Source organism: Ammospiza caudacuta, chromosome 1 (genome assembly GCF_027887145.1).
Source record: "Ammospiza caudacuta isolate bAmmCau1 chromosome 1, bAmmCau1.pri, whole genome shotgun sequence".
NCBI lineage: Eukaryota > Metazoa > Chordata > Aves > Passeriformes > Passerellidae > Ammospiza > Ammospiza caudacuta.
This window is the reverse complement of record NC_080593.1, coordinates 97,502,369-97,522,716: the sequence shown is the minus strand read 5'-3', so window position 1 is coordinate 97,522,716 and position 20,348 is coordinate 97,502,369.

Sequence of the window (20,348 nt, the reverse complement as noted above, 5' to 3'; positions counted from 1 at the left end):
AGCAACTTCATTGGACACATAGGGCATAGTTTTGTCTGCTTAAAGTGTTTCAGTTCCTACGTTTAAATGTGCTATCAGAAAAAGCACATGGATTTCACTATGTATATAGGTTGGAGGATAATTGTAGTAAGCTTGTCAGCTTTATTATAATTCCTATGCTATTGCATTTTTTTTAAATTTAATTTTATTTTTACTGGTAATTCTGTATTGTCCTTGCCCAACTCAAAAAGGGTTTCTTACTCCTGCCTAGATCCAACATTCCCTTCCAGGACCCTGTTCAGCAGAAACACAAGATCCCATAAAATACTTTTGTCTATATGAAGCAAGAGGACATAAAAGGGAGAGAATTTTGTGATTTTTTTTTAAAAGCCATGGCACTTAAACTCTGAGAGCAAACAATTAGTGTTACCATGAAGAGAAATAAGGGTTAAGAAGCTATTCAATAATGATGGTGCAATTTTATTTGTACTCATAACCAATTTTCTGTCTTTTTTTGGTCTTGGTCAGCAAGCAGGATATCTTAATTTATTAAAATGTTTCTATTACCTTTTTAATAAAAGATTTTGTTTCCATTCAAAATAATACATATATTAGTCAATACTCTGGTCAGCATTCATTGCATTGGGAATCAATCTGCTTTCAAAACACCAGCTCGGGTTGTTTTCCAAACCTTCAGCAAAAGGAAGATCTAGAAGTAAGCCTTATGGGAAATATTATTATTTTTGTTTGCACTGTTACTGCAGTTCATTCCTGAGACACATCCAAGACATGGGAAAAGATACAGCATCTGAGAGAAAGAAAGAATGTGCAAAACTACAAAGGCTTCTCTAGGGATGTCCTTCCTCTGGTCTCCTGGTTTATAGATTTATGTACTGAACTGTCACTCTCCTAACTGAACTGATAGATTTTCTTTTTATGCCTGAACACTGAACAGAGATAAAGAGTCAGGGCAATACATATCTTTATTCCCTCAAATATTCTGTTCTTTTTGAACAAACACATTTGAGAAGGAGGGTTTACCAACCCCCCAGATACAATTGTGCTAAAGCAGACTCACCTGGGAATCCATCTATTTATCTCACACCTCTTTTGTCACATTTATTTAAAGTGACAAAATTATACACAGTATGGAATCACTGTGTGTGTGCAGCATTTTTTTTAAATTCTGCTACTGATTCATGCTTCTAAAAGCTGGCACAAGCCAGCCTACTGAATTCTAAATTTTTGTTATTCCTCCATAGATGTGATAGCAACAATTCCCCATTCTACACAGTTTCCTGTTCATGAACAGTTTGTTGTGTACTCCTTCTATTTTCCTTCCCATTGCCTCACACTTACTAGTGCTCCAGTGATTCTAATTATTGATTTAGCTGCCCAAAGTACAAAGCCCTGGTGCCTTGATAAAAACACAAAAACTGAGTTATTCTTTCTGGAAAAGCTACACAAACAACATATGAGACAACAGCCCAGATTTGCCTGGAATGCTGTTTTATCTGCCTATTTATCTACTTATGGAACTCCAGCTGTGATGCTTTTATATAGATATTGGTAAAGTATTTCAAACAAACAACTGCCTGAAACATCAGGTATTTTTCATTATCTCTTTTCTGGTTGGTGTTTTGCTTTCATGTGTGTGTCACTCAATACTCCAAAACACACTATCGTGTTTAGTTAGCTAGTGGTTTAAAATACTTTCCACCTCAGACAGACTTGGACAGATTCTTGAGAAAATTTCCATGACTTTATATTCTCACTTACCTGAGCACTATGGTTTGATAACTTTTACCTCCATTCAATCAACATTTATTAGTTGCTATCATACAGGCATATCTCAGCTACAATATTTGTTGGAGACAGTACTGAAATTAACTGCAAATGCATCAAAATTTATAAGTGCTTGTAGAATTTTTCCTGGATTCTTATTAGACTGGAAATTGTTAGGTGAATGACTAAGCCCACATTTTCTGTTTCCTCCTGCTGAGGCTCTTACATTCTCATTCAATTGTCTTATTTTAGAACTGGGTGACCGCCCTGAATAAGAAACAATATTCCATGTTTGTAACTTCCTTGCAGCAGATAATTGAATTACACTGTGGATTTCCTAAGTATGAGCCAAAGGAGTCCTGTGTAACATGAGTCTATTCATTAAAATTTGTACTGGTTTTGACTGAGATAGGGGAATTTTCTTCAGAGCAGCTGGTATAGGTCTGTGCTTTTGGCTTGCGCTGAAACCACCGGATTTGTGGCGAACGCATCAATGTTCCAGTTGCTGCTGGGCAGGGTTTACACAGAATCAAGGCATCTTCTACTCTTCATGGTGCTCCAACAGCGAGGGGGCTGGGGGGCTCATGAAGCTGGAAGGAGACATAGCTGTGTCACCTGACCAAAGGCACATTCCATACCACAGGACATCGTAGTATATAAAGCTGAAGGAGAAGGAGGAAGGAAGGGACATTCAGAGTGGTAATGCTTGTTTTCCCAAATCACTGTTAGATATGATGAAGCACTGATTTTCTGGGAATGGCTGAACAGCTGCCTGCCCATGGGAAGTGGTGAATGAATTCCTTGTTTTGCTTTGTGTGCATGGTTTCTTCTTAATCTACTGAGTTGCACTTACCTCAACCCTTGACTTTTCTTGCTTTTAATTTTCTGCTTCCCTCTCCCTTCCAAAAATGTGGAGTCTGTTAACAAGTGTGGGGTTTGTAGCTGCCAGCTGGAGCTAAACCACAACAAAGTCCTAATAGTTTATGGTTCCCTTTCTAAAGCACCTGGGCAAGCTGCACTATTTATAACTAATTACAGTTATAGCACAATATTTTTTGACTTGAAAATAGGACGCAACTGGAGGGGAACTGTAGAAGAGATATTCTGAACCCTATTTTATTATAACCACTCTCTACTTTCTTTGTGGGAGACAACATAATCAGCTGTCAGCTTCTTGGTGCATCTGATGTTTCATGTCAGGTAAACCATGTCCATAATGCATCTTTGCTAAAGAGTAATGCAGAAATTTTCAGGAGTGCAGAAACACCTTGAGATTATTATAAACTTTAGAAAACACTTACCATACAATTTACAGAGTACAATAATCTATTTAATACCTACAAACATTGTCATTAACTGGTTTTTTGCACCCTGGCAATCTGCTGATGACACTTAGACCAAAAAGTGTAAGACACATTAATGAGGATAGCAAAAAAAAAAAAGTGTAAGACACACTAACAAGAACAACAAAACCAAAAAGTGTGAGACACACTAATGAGTATAGCAAAAACGCACATGCAAAAACAAAGCCAAGAGAAACTGAAACTGTGGTTGGGATATACAACAGGCTCTGCCATGCCACGTCTCCACAGCTGTGGTTGTCAGCTTTTGCCTGCTTCCCAATGATCTGATGGCATGTTTCAATATTTCTAATGGCAGTTTTGGCTTCAGGTTGAACCTTGACATTCTCAGTTCTCTAAATGTAGTGCTGATGTCCAAAAAGGTGCAAGGTGCTTGTTTTCCTTACCTACTCCATCCTGCAAAACCCTTCCCAGGACTTTACACTGATAACTTTTGTACTTTTACCAAGTAATATCACAAGAGGCTCTCAACTCTTTTGTGCTTCAAATACTGCATCAAAAGAGACTGCCTGGCTTTTTAATGCCTACCAAACTTTTATTCACTGTAGGGTAAAAGGCACAGTCACACAGAAAAGATAACTTCTAATCCACTGAACTACATGCAATTTCCACTTTCCTGAAAACTTCTACTTAAATATTTCATGCAGCTTCAAAGATGACCTAATGTCTCAAGTTTTAATTTCTGCCAGTTTGTAGCAACAGCAGGGTTCCTTTAAAATCAGAATGGTTTAAATATTTGTCTATATTGACAATATATTATAGATATTTAAGATTTATGCATGCTGCTAGTCAGACATCTCAGTGATAGGTAAGAATCACTACCCAAAGATTTTCCTTCATGTACTGACTTTCATTGGTTTTGCTTGTAGATATATTTCACCTTTTGTTATCTAAAGAATGCTCATGGACCTGGAATCAAGCAATTATATTTTTTGCAAAACACAACTGGAATTCATCTGACCCAACAACCTAGTTATTTAGACAAAGCAGGTCTAACTTCATACTTAAAGGCTGCTCACAGATTTTCTCTAGTCAGTCTTTGAAAATATCAAAAGACAGAGAACTCATAACCTCTCTGGGAAATAAAATAGCTCATCACCCAAATAAGAAACTCAGTCTAAGAAATAAGTTTGACAAGAACATTGACACTTTATTCAATTTTCTCAGTCAAAACCATGTGATGACCCTGGATATATTTTTATAAAGGAATAAATAAACAGTGTCATAGGGTAACAAAGGGCAGATTGTGATGAGGAAAACAGGTTCACAAATCACTGGAAATGGGCTAATTTCAAGATGTTACAAGGTATTAAATACAGAACAACATATTCTCTGCCATAGCAGATAACCAAAGGCCCATGGGTGAAATGAGTACTGAGAAAAGTATATATTAGCAAAATAATGTATCATTTTAGGTTAAGACCAATATATTAGAACCAACCTGCTTTCTTCCACATCTTGTGTTGGGGCTAAATATGTCAACAAGATTGCACAACTTTTCACTCTCAAGCTGTCATCTGGAAATATTCATTAAGCCAGAAAATAACAAAGTAACAGCCCCAGAATTAGAGTCAAAATTATATTCCTTTATCTTCAAAAATGACTGGAGGATAAAACCACTCAGCATTATACTTGCCAATATAATTTGAAGTGTAGGAAGGAAAAGATAATGAAGCTTCTTTCCACCTTACACTTACAAAGTTTTACACTTTTTGCGTCAGAACCATGGTCTAATGAACTCTGCTACTGTGATTCTTATTACATTTTAGTGCCAGTAAAAATTATCAGTTGATTCAGTAGCTGACAGCATACAATTACATTTCTACCTATAAGTAACTTCTCTAAAAACTTCCTTGTAAGCAGAGGTAAATGATTTCACCACTGCAAGAAAAAAAATCTAATTTTCCCTTCTAATTTCCTGAAAGTATTAGAGGAAAGTATTTATAATGTAGCAATATGGTTCTGCAGAATTAGAAGGAAAAAAGAGCTGTTGCTGCTGAACTGTAAGATCATACATCCAGTAAAAACCTCTTTAAAAATAGCAAGCAGCATTAATGAGATAACAGATAAGGACAGAATGGGTTGCAAATTGTTCTTGTAAATCTCTAAACATAACTTGAATGAGTATGCAGTTTCATTCATCAGATAAACTTATGTAATACCTTGTTTTCTAAATGGTCTATGAGACAAATGTCTGACCACAGTATCTAAAAAAAAAAACAAACCCAGGAAACAGTTGTTCACTAGAACAAAAAAGTACCAATTTGTACAGTATATTGCTTACCTATTTGGTCACAAGTCATCTGCAGAGGAAACTCATCTGTATAACACATTTTTAACACGTTGTTTTATAAACAGGCATCTCTCCCCACTCTGGGAAGGTAACTGGCATGTCGATTTGTATATGTGCTTCCATAAAGGCAAACCAATAAATAGGTTGCATTTTTAAACTATTAATATCTTACAAAATAATTAACTGGAGATATTACTTATAAAGTTTGGCTTTAAACCTTAATTATGTTTGCATGAACTTCATAGACTAAGATACTAAGGTACTAGGATACTAAGCTGGGCATTCTGATGTTTTCAATTCCCCCTACCCTATCCAATTTCTAAATTTTGTTTCATCTCAGCCTCCTGGAAGAGCCGCTGACCATTTTCTGATCATAAAAACATCTGCAAAGGATACCAGAAAAGGTGTAGATGCATTTTAATATTTGTAGATGAAGGAGAATACTTCAAACTGTTATTACTGGTTAAGAATTAATAAAGCTGTTCCACATTCAAAGGACAATGTAATCTGCATTACTTACTGGCTGAGTTAGATATCTTGCTACATGTTTACTTTATTAAAAAGTTAAAAATATTGAAAATAAGTAGTCTAAAGAAATTCACTTTTTAAGAACCTGAAATTACAGTGACGAAAGAAATATGAAAAATATTTGAAATAATTTGAGTTAGGGAGAAAAAAATTTGCAAGAGAAAACAGAATACAAATGTGGGCAATGAAAGTGTTTACGTACTTACAATGTACACATGAGAAATGTTTCTATACCATAGATTAAGATTTTATTGGAATCCATAATAGGCTGATTCTATTTGGCTTTACTCTTAAAACAATTTAGAGGTGGAATCAGTTCTAGGGTGTTTGTAAGATTTAATTTTTTTCTTTTTCTTTTATGGAAGAAAAGTATTTTAGAAAGGAAAAAGTGTATTATTTATAACACTAGAGTAGATTATGGCAGAAAATGCATTAGAATGCGCTATGGAACAATTTAAATAATATTGAAAATTAATGGAAAATTTCTTTTTGGCCAGTAATTATATTCCAAACAGTTACGATACTATAAAAACCTCAAACTCTTCTTGGTAGCCATGTTGGATAAAAGGTACAGTATTTACCATCTGAACCAGAGACTATTATATTTATCACTGAATAAAATGCTATATAAAGAAGCAAGTGCATAGAGCCTTACAGTAAATACAAGACATTTGTCAAGTGTTTGATTTGCTCTGTCATTCATAAATTGTGACAAGAAAATAAATCTTTTTTAGGGATGGTCATCTGATTTCCTTCTCTTTCCTGCACCCTTAGAGCTTCTAGATTATTTGGTGACTCCCACCCCTTCCCCCCACCACACACATACACTCATTTCTGAATATCTTAAGCAGAAGGAAACAACATCTGCTCTAAATGACCAGGCTGGGAAATGTATTATTCAATATCCTGAGACCTCAGTTTCTCTGATCAGGCTTTGATTACTGAGCAGTGCTGGTCAGAGTTTACCTGGCACAACGGCACAGCTGGGCTTCCTCTAGAAAAACATGTTTACAGAAGGTCTAAAAGCAGTATGATTTCAGGAAGTCAGTCACATTTCCCACCAGCATGCCAGGCTCAAAAGGATCCAAAGCAGGAAAGCCCATAAAAGTCCAGGCCAGGAAGAGAGAATTTCAGGGCTGCACACCCTCAGAGACTTTTCACAGATGAAACTCTCCATTCCTCTCGACAGTGAATGGTACATGTAACTTTGACAGTGACATCTTCCCAATCTCCAAAGGCAGGAGAAAGAGAACACCAAACATTGACAAATTTAGTGATGAATTTGAAGCTAAAACTGACATAATTCTGTTGGTTAGTCAAGTTTTCATTACTCATTGTGGAAGATTCCAAGTGCTAACTTTATGCTAAGTGTCTCTGAAATACAGCTGAGTGAAAAAACCTAACCATTGACTCTGACAGAGTTTCCAGAGCTCAAAAATATTACTGAAATGTTCCTTTGGAAAGAGCTATTCTAAATGCCCAAAGTTTGAGAGAACTCTAATATGTTAACCATGAACAAAGGAAGGAGCTCTGAAAGAGGAAGGTGCAGATGGTGATCAGTTCTTTTGCAGTTAAACACAATATCTATACTGGAGGAGTCAAAGTTCAAAATAATGAATCTTACAATGACCTTAACAAAAAAGAAAGCTTTTAAGACACAAAAGTCATAATGTCATCATTTGCAATTTTATTTGTAAATTATCCACAATATTGTAAAATTTATTTGCTTGGAAATCTACACATAATGAAGATTGCCTAGTCCTCTGTTTTGCACCTTTCCTCTTGTCAACTTGTCAGGGATTTATGTAGGGAATGATAATAATGATAAAAGTGATTCTTTGCATAATATTCCTATGCTACAAAGAGAGACCTCTGATTTGACCCTCCTCTTCTCCCCCTTCTTCAGTATTTTGTATTCTCTTTTATCGCTTTTCTATTTCTCTCTGTGATCAGCACTTTATCTCTCTGTCAGGTCCTTCTTAGGGGCTGCAGAAACTTTTTTTCTGAGTATCAGACTGAACATGACTGAGACCTTCCTCAACTAAGCAGACATTTAGATGCTGGAATCTTGTGAACATTATGCTTGTCAGGTTTGATTGTCAGATATTGTCCTCATCAAACACATGCTCTCTCACAGAGTTAATCCTCTGTAACTCACTGAAGAGTTTAGTCCATATATTTTGAACTGATTTCTTTCTTATTTAAAGAACGAGGGAAAACAAGGAGGAGATTTCCTACTGCTCATCTCTTTCCCCCAATATTTCTGTCTTCTACTGCATCAGTTTTTGAAGGCAAGGATTCCTAGGTTGTTGATTCAATCTTTTGATAGAAATGTGTGTATTGTGAGGACGCACTGGGTCTAGCTGGGACAGAGTTAACTTTCTTCATAGCAGATTTTGTGGAGTTGATTTAGATTTATGGCCAAAGAAAGACAGATAAAAAAAACCTCTTTAACTTTTGCTAAACAGCATTTATACCAAGATCCTTGCTATTTCAGTCTACCCTACCCCAGGCTGGGGCTCATGCAGGAGGTTACAAACATGACACAAATTAACCAGAGGTATTGCATGCCATATAATGGCAGGTTATGCAACAAAAGGGAAAAGAAGGGAGTTTAGGAGGTTAACCACCTTTTATTGATCTACCTTGATTTTACTCTTCTTTACTTCTTCGCTGTCCCACTGAGGGTGGGGGAGTGACCTGTGTGGTGCTGAGCTGCCCCCCTGTATTAATCCACAACAGGGGGACCAGGGGAAAGAAGGCTGTCTGAGATCTGGAGATTGCCTCCATTTAAGGGTATAGGAAATGAAAATATTTAAATGTGTAACAAAAGGAAGCAAGCAAAAAACTATTTCAGTAACACTGGCATGACTGAAACTTCTCATTTCTGTCCAGCCTGCAAGGGGACTTGTTTTCTTGTTGAACTCTATCTGTCAGAAATACATTAAGAAGCATCATTGACCCTATGGTCACACATACTTTATTCTTTCCTCTTTTATCTCAGAAAATAACAACATGTGTAGTGCTAATAAATAAAAATTCCAGCCCTTTTATTTGCTTAAATTTTGTTTTGTGTTTCGAAAATCAAACAGTAGAGTGACAGCTACCTGGGAATATATGCTATATCCTGAAGTCATTTTCATAGCCAACAACAATTTAAAGAGAACAGAACTTACAATAGCAAATTTGATTAGTATTTTATTAATTTAATAAGGTGAATTAGCAGATGATGTGCAGTCTTCCTGACTGTGTTTTATGAACATGCCAATACAATTCCAAGTTTCCTACATTACACATGCAAAATTCATTTCTATAGGCAGTCACCAACATGCTTTTGACTTCAGCTCCTCTGGTGCACTCTCCTAGTAGTATTCTTGTGGCCAAGAAGGCCAATGGCATCCTGGCCTGTAGCAAAAAATTCTGTGGCCAGCAGCACCAGGGCAGAGACCATCCCACTGTACTCGTTACTGGTGAGGTCACACCCCAAATCTTGTGTTCAGTTTTGGGGCCCCCCCTGCAAAAAAGTATCTGAGATGTTGGAGTGTGTCCAGAGAAGGGCAACAGAGCTGGTGAAGGGTCTGGAGCACAGATTATAAAGGAACAGCTGAGGGAGCTGGAGTTATTCATCTGGGACCAAAGGAGGCTCGGGGCAGCTGCTCGTCCTTTGCGACTGCCTCAAAGGAGGGTGTAGCCAGGTGGGGGTACCATGTGACAGGAGGAAAGAAAATGGTCTCAGGTTACACCAGAGGAGGTTTGGACTGGATGTTCGGAATAATTTCATCACGCAAATTCAGTCAGGCTGCCCGGGGAAGTGGTGAAATCACCATCCCTGGAAGTGCTCCAAAGGTGTGTGAACATGGCAGCTGGAGATATGGTTTTGTGATGAACATAGCAGTGTTGGGTTAATGGCTTGGCTTGATGATCTTAGAGATATTTTCCAAACTTATTACTTATACGATTCTGTGATTTTACACATTTTGACAAAAAACTCCTCTCTCCTTCATGCTGTAGACAATCAAACAAAAAATGCTCTCCTAGGACCTGTATTCAGTAGATTCCTTACAGATGAAAGTCTCTATAAATAGATTTTTTAAAACAGATATTACTCAATTTAAATAATATATCCATATTAACAACTCTGCAACAAGGTGAAAACAATAGACAAATTGGATTGTACCTCTTTTCCACAATGCTCAATTTCTACCAACAGCTAAATACCTAGTTATTATTTTGTTTTCAAGATCTGAAAGCACATATCAAATGTTCATTAATAGCACAATTTCCCCCCCCCACATGCATTCCTGTCTCAGTGCATTAATATATGCATATTAATTTGGATATATAGATAATATAATTATGTTAATTTGGGTAATATACATGTATTAATACACATATTACCATTTCTACCGAAAGTTAAGCTACAACATAAGAAAAATGCAGTTGTCTTCATAAAAAAAAAAACAGAAAAAGAAAAAAGCTGAAAATCATTTACACTGTCATCAGCACTTCCAGGGTAAATAAGAAAAAAAAATTAAAAAAAAAATATTACTCGTATGCAGCACCTTGTAGATCTCATGAGACAATGATGATATGGTCATTACATGTAATAAAAGCACTACGTATGGATTTTTGTATAATATTAAGTAGACATCATTAATACATATTTGTAATGCTGGATACTAGCTCATTCGTATGAGTACTTCTTTAAATTCAGGGCAGTTATTTTCTGAAATGACTTTTTGCCTATAAGAAAGCATTTGGGGATCTAGATTCCACAGAAGAAAGATGGCTATTTTGTCCTCTCCCCTCATCTCTTATTTTCTGTTCCTGATCTTCAAATTGTGCTTCATTTTTTCAGACGTGTCAGGACTATTTTGTTTTAAATTACTCAAAGTTCACCTTTTTTTTATCATAAGGAATTAGACAGATGGTTTACAATTAAATGTACTGGAAGAGACCTAATTCTGAAGAAGAATCATCTGTAAAATAAACTTATGTACTTAGTCTATACAAAACTAATTTAGTTAATGTAGATATCAATAGACAAAATCTTTCATTAAAACAGGTCAGATGTCAGCCTTCAGGGCTCCTACAGATCCAAAACCCCATAATTTTAAGGGAGCATGCTGCCTTCAAAGTCTCTAAGAAATGGTTATTATTACAGTCGCTCACAGCTACCCATTTTTGCTTTGCTGTATTTTTATGAATATGGGGAAAATTTGTTGTCAAGAGTTCTACTTATAAGCTCTTTTGTAGATGCTAGATATTTCGTTACAAAATTATCTAGACTGCTGTTTCAGTGAAGTGTCGCAGCTGATTGTTTACCTTGAGATTTCTCAAGATGGAAGAACCACAAGCTCTTCATTTCCAAGACAGTTAACTAAGAGAAAGGAATTGATACATAGTGCTTCTCCCTGCTCAACTAAACAATATAGGGACACAAGTTTGCAAATAGAATTAACTTCCTTAATAATAGAATTTGAAGACCTAGTCTGGTCACAGTTCACACAGTTAATTTTCAGCTGTGACCTCAGAGAGAAATCAAGTTTTTACTTCTTTTTTGTCTACCAGACAAAGAAGAGTCTGAAGGCACTTTGTCCCTCTGGTTTGATGTTTAAGAAATCCAAATAACCACAAGAAGCAGAGAGGTTTTATGTTGACTTTGTCCAACTGCTCCTGGCTGGGCAAGCAATGGTGATCCAACATGCTGATAGAAAAAGAGCTATACTATTTCAGTTTAAAGAGTGGACAAATACTTTAGTTTGTCTTATCTGTATTTCAGAAATGTGTTCTGAAATATAAATAAGAAAAATTCTTTGAATGCATTACTTTCAATCAAGTTTTGCCTTCTAATATCAAATTCCTTGCTGAGTAGACAATTTCAGTTCTTAGGCAGAACTCGATGGTGTCGTCTGCATTCACAGAATAATGGATTACTCACTTACCAATGACCAGGTTCATTCATGTTCATTTAATGTCAAGTTAAAAGCAAATTTCCCAGATAAGTGGAAGCTGCAACTGCCAGATCTGAAAATCCTGAGAGCATTACACACCAAGTGTTACCACATCACTCCCTGCCAAAAACAGTGCAATATTTGTGTTCATTCAAATCTGCTAGAAGCTAAAGACAGAGCATAGCAAATTCTTATTCCTCAGAGAACATTACCTCATCAATTATTTCTAGGAGACTTTCATATCAGTTACATTTTGTGTCTATCAAGATTCTTAAATTAAAAAGATCCAGATAATCTGTGGACACAGCCAAACTGAGACTAGCTGCTCATGAATATATTACTTAATAGTCATCCCTCTCCAGCAACTACTTTCCTTTTGTTATGCAGCTTAGGTATCTGTGCTATAATCTATTGGATAGCAACACGCATTCAGGAATACACTAGTGGATCATTAGAGAATATTAAACACAAGAGTAACCAAGCTCAATAAATGAACTGGCCCAGATTTTTCTTTCATAGCTCAATTTGGATAAGCACTAAAAGTAGTTCAAGGAGAAAGGAGCTGTAGTTTCCACAATACCACAGTAGATTAAATTGCTTCAGATGATTGAATATACATGAAAATTCTCAAAAAGGAGAAAATTAGATGCTGTATGAGACATGCTTTTTAATTTCTAAGCATGGTGAAACTTTTTAACCCTGAAAATTTGCTGTAAAGGGCATTAAGGTCATAGATTAGAATATGCAAGCAAGCATGAAAGATCTTCCCTACTTTAACTCCTTGCAGGAAGTGTAACAGCAAAACTTGCATGTTCTTGCATAAATGAGCACAATTGTTACTGGAAGGAGTTAGTAAATAAAATGTGGGGAGTTCCCACAAAGAAAAATGCAAAGTCCTACATCTGAAATAGAATAAACCCAAGCAAGGACAAGAGCACAGAATTGTATCAACAAAACAATAACCAGAACGTGGGCTGTGTCTTCTCCCTGGAGCTTTCAGCCTGCACTTGGCTCTGTGGTACGGCATCCGTTCAATCCCAGGGCAGCAAAGGCTCACACTTGTAATTGCTAAGATGGAAAAGAAGAATGCTTCCCTCCCGAGAGTCCAGTTTTTCTCTCCTAGACTCACATTCAGGTTTTATTTGTTTTTCAAGAGGACTGTAATGATTCTTATTAGTCATCATATAATGCAACATCAAGGGACATAGGAAATTAATTTTCAGTGTCAGAAAAATGAATGAATTAGGTAGCTGTGAAATCTGTAAGGAGAGACTGGCTCATAAATTATCTTTTTATGAAAACAAGCATGCACTGATCCAGTTGCCAGACTGAAGTTATGTAGGTGATAGAGAAAAAAACTCAGCTGCATCCACAGAAGTTGGTGAATGGTGCATCAACTGATGCCTGAGTAGCTTCATTAATTCTTCTTACAAAAGCTTTATTGCAGAGAGCAGCAAGTCCAAGATGTTCTGACTCCTCTCTGACTCACTGAATATTCCTCTTCTGTTGTCAGAGTAGACACTGCCCCCTTCCAGAATTTCTAAATATGGAAGAGGCATATGTCAGAAAGTCTTACGCTTACATTAGGCTCTCATTTCTGTCTTTTGTGCTCTTGGCACAGCCAGCAAAAACATAAAGGTATTTTTATAAAAAAGGGAAAATATTTGGACTTTGAATGCCAGTAGTCTCAAATGCAAGACAAAGCTTTAAATGAAAAAGTAGATGACATCTTAGTGCAAAGATCTCCATAGAAATCTCCATGGCATTAGCAGCACACATTTTGGGGCTAAAATATTTTTGTCAGTTTGTATAGCCATCACCTTTTCGAGTGATACATTCAGAAACCACCATTGCATGTTTAGTAAAACAATTTTAACTTCTTCAGGGGTTTCATACCACTCAGCTCAGCACACACAATAAAAACATTTACATAAAGAGACCAGTCTCCCTTTAGAGCTACGAGAGAAGGAGGTCTCAGAAGTCTGGCTTTTTAAAACAAGAACTCACTCAAGGAACCCATCAATCACCATGACTAGATTCCTTATGGATATGTCACAAGTCAGTAACAACTGAGAAATATCTTATTTTGTATCAGCTAAAAAACTAAGCAATAGATCATTCCTGGGAAAAGAACTATCTTTGCTTTGAAAAATATAGCCCTCTGCAGTTTCACATTTCTTATTATCCTTGCAACTCTATCTAAACTTAGTAAAAATTCCAGTCTAGAAAGTCACACATTAAAATGTGCAACAAATATTCTGTATTTATAGATTCATGTAACACACTCACTAAAGCTGCCAGAAATCTGTAAAAAAAAAAGCCACCCCTTGTTAGAAGATTTGCATATATAGCAGTGGACTATTTAAGTTTGCAAAATCAGATCATTGTGTTGGTAAGTACTCGTGCACCCAGATCATGAACAAAAGTCTACATCTGGCTTAAAATAGACAGAGTTTTTCCCAGTTTACTTCTGTTAACTGAATATAGTGTTTGACTTCATGCAATATTTTTCACAGGCTTTGTATGATCTCCAGAAAAAATATTTCCATGGCATCAATGCCAAAATAGTTGACTGCTACTGGCAAAACTATAAATTGGAAACTCATAAGTGCCCATAATTTAAATTTATTTCAACAAGGCAGATAGGACACTAGAAAAACACAGCACACTATATTCTGAACTTTTTCTAAATTATATATAATTACACACAGATAGTCTTTTAAGGAATGCATTATAAATTTGTTTGGTAATTTATTTAGCTAATGTTAGTAATAAAGACTTGCAATAATCTCATGTACATACAATATAATTATGTTAAGCTCATCAGAATAATAGTTTTAAAGATCATTTTATAAGCAACAGTGTGAAAATTGCTGCTAAAGACAGCAATAGGATTAACTCAATAGCAACAGATCAAACAGAGAAAACCTCCACAGGACAAAGCAACAAGCTTGTGCTATTTGCTTCTGGAGGCTTATCAGTGTGCCTCACTGATATCCAAGGCAGCAGAACTGTCACCTCTTTTGTAAGTGGAGACTGCAAGATCTAGTAATGTATTTTGTATGAGGAGAGGATCCCTAGCCTCACACTTTCTTCTCAGAACTGCACCAGGTTTGGGGGTGAGGGAGGTAAGAATTTTCAGGCAGGAATGTTCACCTAGGATTTTCAAGAAATAGATTAACACCTAGAATACCTGTGCAGTGCCAGCTTTTTTGAAGAAAAAAATAGCTAAAATATGTTACTGGTACTTGTATAAATATACTAGATAAAGTTCACAAAGCAAACTTATATAAAATCAAAAACTGTCAAAAAATTATTTTTGTATTAATTTTTCTACATATTACCTGTTCCTTGGACTCTAATTCCAGCTTAAGCAAGGAGTGGACGAAAACAAAGTCAAGGGTATATATGGTGAAAGTGGTAACCAAAGTGAGATAAAGTACTGTGAAGACAAAAGAAGAAACCAGATGCAGACAGTCACTGCCAATTTTCACTCAGGCATCAGCAACATCCTAAACTGCTCTGACCCAGCCATGTCAGAGCCTCACTGGATTGACTAGATGGAGATTGAAACACGTTAAACAGATCTGTGTCTGGGATTATGCCAGGTTCTAAAAAAAACAACATAGTACATGCATAGAAACAAGAAAATTACAAGTTTTGAGCTTTTTAATTTTTTTTTTTTTTTTTTTAATTTCAGGATAAATTTTTCTGCCAGAATTACTCAGATCACTTTTTCATTCTTAACTGTCAGGTACCCCACTCCTTCATCTTTTGTAAGTAACTTGTTTTGTTTGAAAGGCAAAGAGGAAAGAGAATAAACAAAAACAAGTGCCACAGTAAGTCAAAAATGTTCTGCCAAGAGCAGTGAAAAAACTGTTACTACCTGAGATGCACAGGAACAATCCAGTTTTCTACTGATTTTATTGTCTGTTGGGTCACAACTCTAAAGAAGAATAAAGGATTGATTCCCTTTCTCATTGTCACAAAAAAGTGCTGAAGTCTGCTTTAAATGAATATTCAGTAAGTTGGTGTTTGCTGTGGTGGTTATTTTTGGGTGTGGGTTTTGGGTTTTTTTCCTTTAAGAAATATAAAATATTCTAATTGTAGTTATTTTTAAATTTGAAAATATTCACATGTAAGATCTTATGATTATATTTAAATCCAACTAATATGAATTTAAGAGAAGAAAGCATGCCAAAACTTAATACACAAAAAGAAAAATCTCATTAGGATTACGGAAAAAATAAATTTGGTAATATACATACAAATTTAAAGTAGCTCCTAGTCAAGTTGAAATTTAAAGCAATACAATTTTTTTCTCCTTTTCAGTTACCTATATTTCCATAATTCTCTAGATATCATGTTTTAGTTTTCTTGTCCAAGTCAACCCAAAATCTGAAGAATCCAGTTGAATGAAGTATATGCATAAATATTGCTCCTTTCATAAAATTGAATTCTAAATCTAGCAGTGACTGATTAGAGAAAGACTCCAGTTTTCAGTGTGGGGATTTGTTGTTTTTTTTTGCCTTTTTTATTTTTTTTTTTAATATTCAACCCCCAAATACTGGTGGGTGTGTTTTTGGCTAATATTTCATAAACCTATCAGTCTTGAAGAAACGTAAGTTGTTCAGTAGAGGCATTATGGGAAATTGAAGAGAATAATATACTGGGTGGAGGCAAGGCAAGGAAGGAATGCAATAATATTCCTTGAAATTTTTAATAATGACAAAGCCTGAAAGTGGTTTAAGGTTACAAATACCAAGATCATAACCAAATATATGGCTTTTATTTCTAAGCTGTTTTGCAGATGTGATAGCTAGGCTGTTATACCTTCATAGAGAAATAATTAGTTTTCTGATATATGACATTTTATTCTGAACATAATTTCATAGACTCCTTCTTTCAGTACATAACTAAGTTTTGAAGCAAAGCACAAAGTTTTGTTGTTGTTTAATGCCTAATAAAAATTAGGCATTAAGTGAAAATTAGGAATTTTACACACACTTCATGTCCATCACATGAGAATGTCCAAAGTCAAAACTTATTGATCTACCCCTCTATGAAAGACTAGATGGCTGGGAGTAGGACATAAAGTAGGGACACTTTCAGCAAATTTACTGGAATACATTTTACTTCAGTTATAGATAGTTGAAGTAATAGAATTTAAATACAGGTAGTAAAGAATTTAAGGAGATGCGTATGCACCATTTTCTAGCCTTCATAAAAACATCCTTGCAATGTACAAAGGTCCTGATTCTCTACCCCCTGTTGCACTAGGTGCAGAAGAATTTACAAAGACACAAAAGTTTAAATTTTGCATGCCATCTAGAGTCCATGATTCTTGCAAGCTAACTGAGAAGCAGAATTGAAATGGGGCTGGAACACCTCCCAGCTTCCCACAAGCTACTGAAAATGCTTTTCCAAATACGATTCAGGATGCTGTTGACCTCTTTTGCTAGAAAGGCACAATGCTGTCTCACTGTCAGCCCATTTCCCACCATGACCCCCAGGTCCTTTTCCAGAACTGTCTCCCAGACAACTTGACCACCATCCAGTTTGGTGCATGGGGTAATTCTCCCCTGGTGCAGGACTTGGATAAACTTCATGAGTTTCCCATTTTCCATTGTCTCTAGTATGGTGAAGTCCCTCTGAATAGAGGCATGAACTGGTATACCAATTACTCCTCACAGTTTTGGATCAGCAACCTGATATTCGTCAAGTGCAAAGTGGAAAACATGAGCAACAAGGGGAAAAAAAGGCAGTGTACCATTTGAGAACCTATTGTAAAAATTTTTTACATTCTGTGACTTTCACTGAACAGAAATTTATAATTGAAAATATCAACTTCACACACCTTCTTTACCTTGTAACAGAAAAACTTTCAAAATATTTGCAATACAGCACAGCAAAATTAGCAATCTTACTCAGGGCTGTAAGTACCAGTTTTATGTGAGTTTAGAGAAGAACTGAATAGGGGATTTTGCCTGTGATCCACAACATCCACATGACTAAACAGTGATACCCACACAGTTTAATCAATTTCAGATAAGTAGCCAGCCACAAGACATCTAGAGTATGCATCTGTCCAAAGGCCATCTGATCAAATATTGTTTTGACTTTATCACTAAAAGAGCTACAAACACATCAGGTGATTAAACCAATATATTGACTATGCATTTCTAACAATTTTTTTCCTCCCCAGCCTAAAATATAGTTTACTGCCTTTCCAAAGAATCAAAAATTCACTTCTTGAGATAAATTAATGACCATGAGTTCACTAGAATAATCATCAGAGAGAATTCTCATTCAACCATGTCGCACATATGGATAAGGTCTGATTGCACAAACTCTACTAAAAGTAATTTCTCTGGTTCAAATACAATAGCAAGATTGCTGTTGATCATTCTATTGTCTGAAACATCATTTAGTAACAATCAAAGGAAAAGACAAGAAAAATTATGGAAGGAACAATGACATTTATTAAGCATATACAGGTCACCAACAAGCAACTCTTTTTTTGATAGCACAAATGTGTAACTCTGTGTAATCACACAACACTGACAGAACAATACATTTTATTGGCAAATAAAATCTGAGTATTATGAGAAGATCCCATGCTTCTGAAAAATGCCTCTCTTAAAAAAAAACCCAAAAAATCAGCAAGGGCATAATGAGGAATGGTGCTGCTTTATTTAACAACAGAAATGGAAATAACACTTCTGTGGTGCTTGTCTAGCTGTCAACAGAAAACAGTAAAAAAACTCACATCAAAACACTTTTTTTTTAAATTTAGGTCCAACTGAATTGAATTCTTTCTGTATTTAAAAATGTGTAAATGTATTATGAAGCAAAATATTTAGGGTTGTTTTCTTCACATGAAATGCCCCACTTGATCTGATATTGCTTCAATACGTAATGAAGTAAAATTAAATGTTAACCTTACAGGGCAAGGGGTAGGGGACTCAGTGTTAAAGCCCGCTTAAATACAGCAAAAAAGCTTGAAGCAAACTTAACCAAAAAAGATTTGTATCCCAGCTTCTCACCTGGTGATTGTTTTCCTTGTTCATCATACTTCTGAAGAATTTAATTTCTGCTACTGATTTTATCAGCAACATATTATACTAAGAAAGACTCACCTTTAGTATTTCCCTCAACTCTCAAAGAGAAAGAAGTGGAAAGGTCTGTATTAGAGTAACCAAATACTTATACAGAATGCAAAGTGACATAGAGAAAACCTGAAATCAGAAGAGATTATTAATTCCAATGGGAATCTGTAATATTAATCCTGCTGGTATCCCCATCATTTTTTTTTATAAATACCTTCCATGAAAAATTAATTCTGCTTTCTACCTGTCCCTTCAAACATGCAAGCATTTGATTTTTCTGACTAAGCTTTAGCTGCATACTTTTTAATTGTTACACAAAAAAAACAAACCAAAAGATCCCAATTATGTGGTTCATAGCCTTTTATTTTTGACCACAGAGACGCAAATGCATCAAAGTGTATTACTTATTAAAGGCAATAATTGATGGCAGGTAACATGTTAAAGAAGAGTCTGCTCATAGCAGTTCAGCAAACACTAGTTGTCTTCTGGGAATGAGGCTATATGTGTATTTGCCAAGATAAACTCACAGACATATTTACTCATTCTGCACATATGAATATTATAAATTATTCCAAAAACATTACAAACACTCCTCAAAACAATCAAGAGAGATTTTAGTAAGACTTTTCTCTCTTATGTCTAACAGGATATCTGACAAATTTCAAACAATTAGGTAAATTTGTGTACCATTAAAAACCCCACTCTGTTTATTATTTTACAGCTTACTTAGAATCTTTAAAAAACCAAAAAAAATTAAAACATCCCAAAAACAAACAAAAAAAGGCCCTACCCACAAAACAATGCCCCAAAAATATCCAGTCTTTCTAGGATCTTAATTAATGAGACAACCGGTACCAAACTGGCCTTGAACCTTACAGAATGAAAATTATATTATTTGGTCTTTTCTGCGCAGTTCAATACTAATGATGTGCTAAAAATCATATTCATCTTGATATTCTTAATTTTTTCTTTATTTTTGAAAGCACTTTCATAATGAGGTCAGGTAACCTTAAAGAGTGTCTTAAAATGCAGTTTAAATTTTTATTGAACTGTTTGGAATATCAGGGATTCAACTCTGTATTTTGTTTTGTTCTACTAAGGCATTCACTCTTAAAAGCATATATTTCTGTGTGCATGCATTCATGCTGCAAAATCTTCATGTCTTACCAGTTTGTGTCAGGAGATTCTTTCAGTCTGCTTTTCTCCACACCTTTCCTAATTTCTTCCTTTCCCAAACTGAATCGACTTCTTAGATAACTTTGAATAGTGCTTGTTTCATTCCAGGATATAATGAAGGGAGGAAGTTGTCGCCACTGACTGAAGTATCTTCAACCCCTCC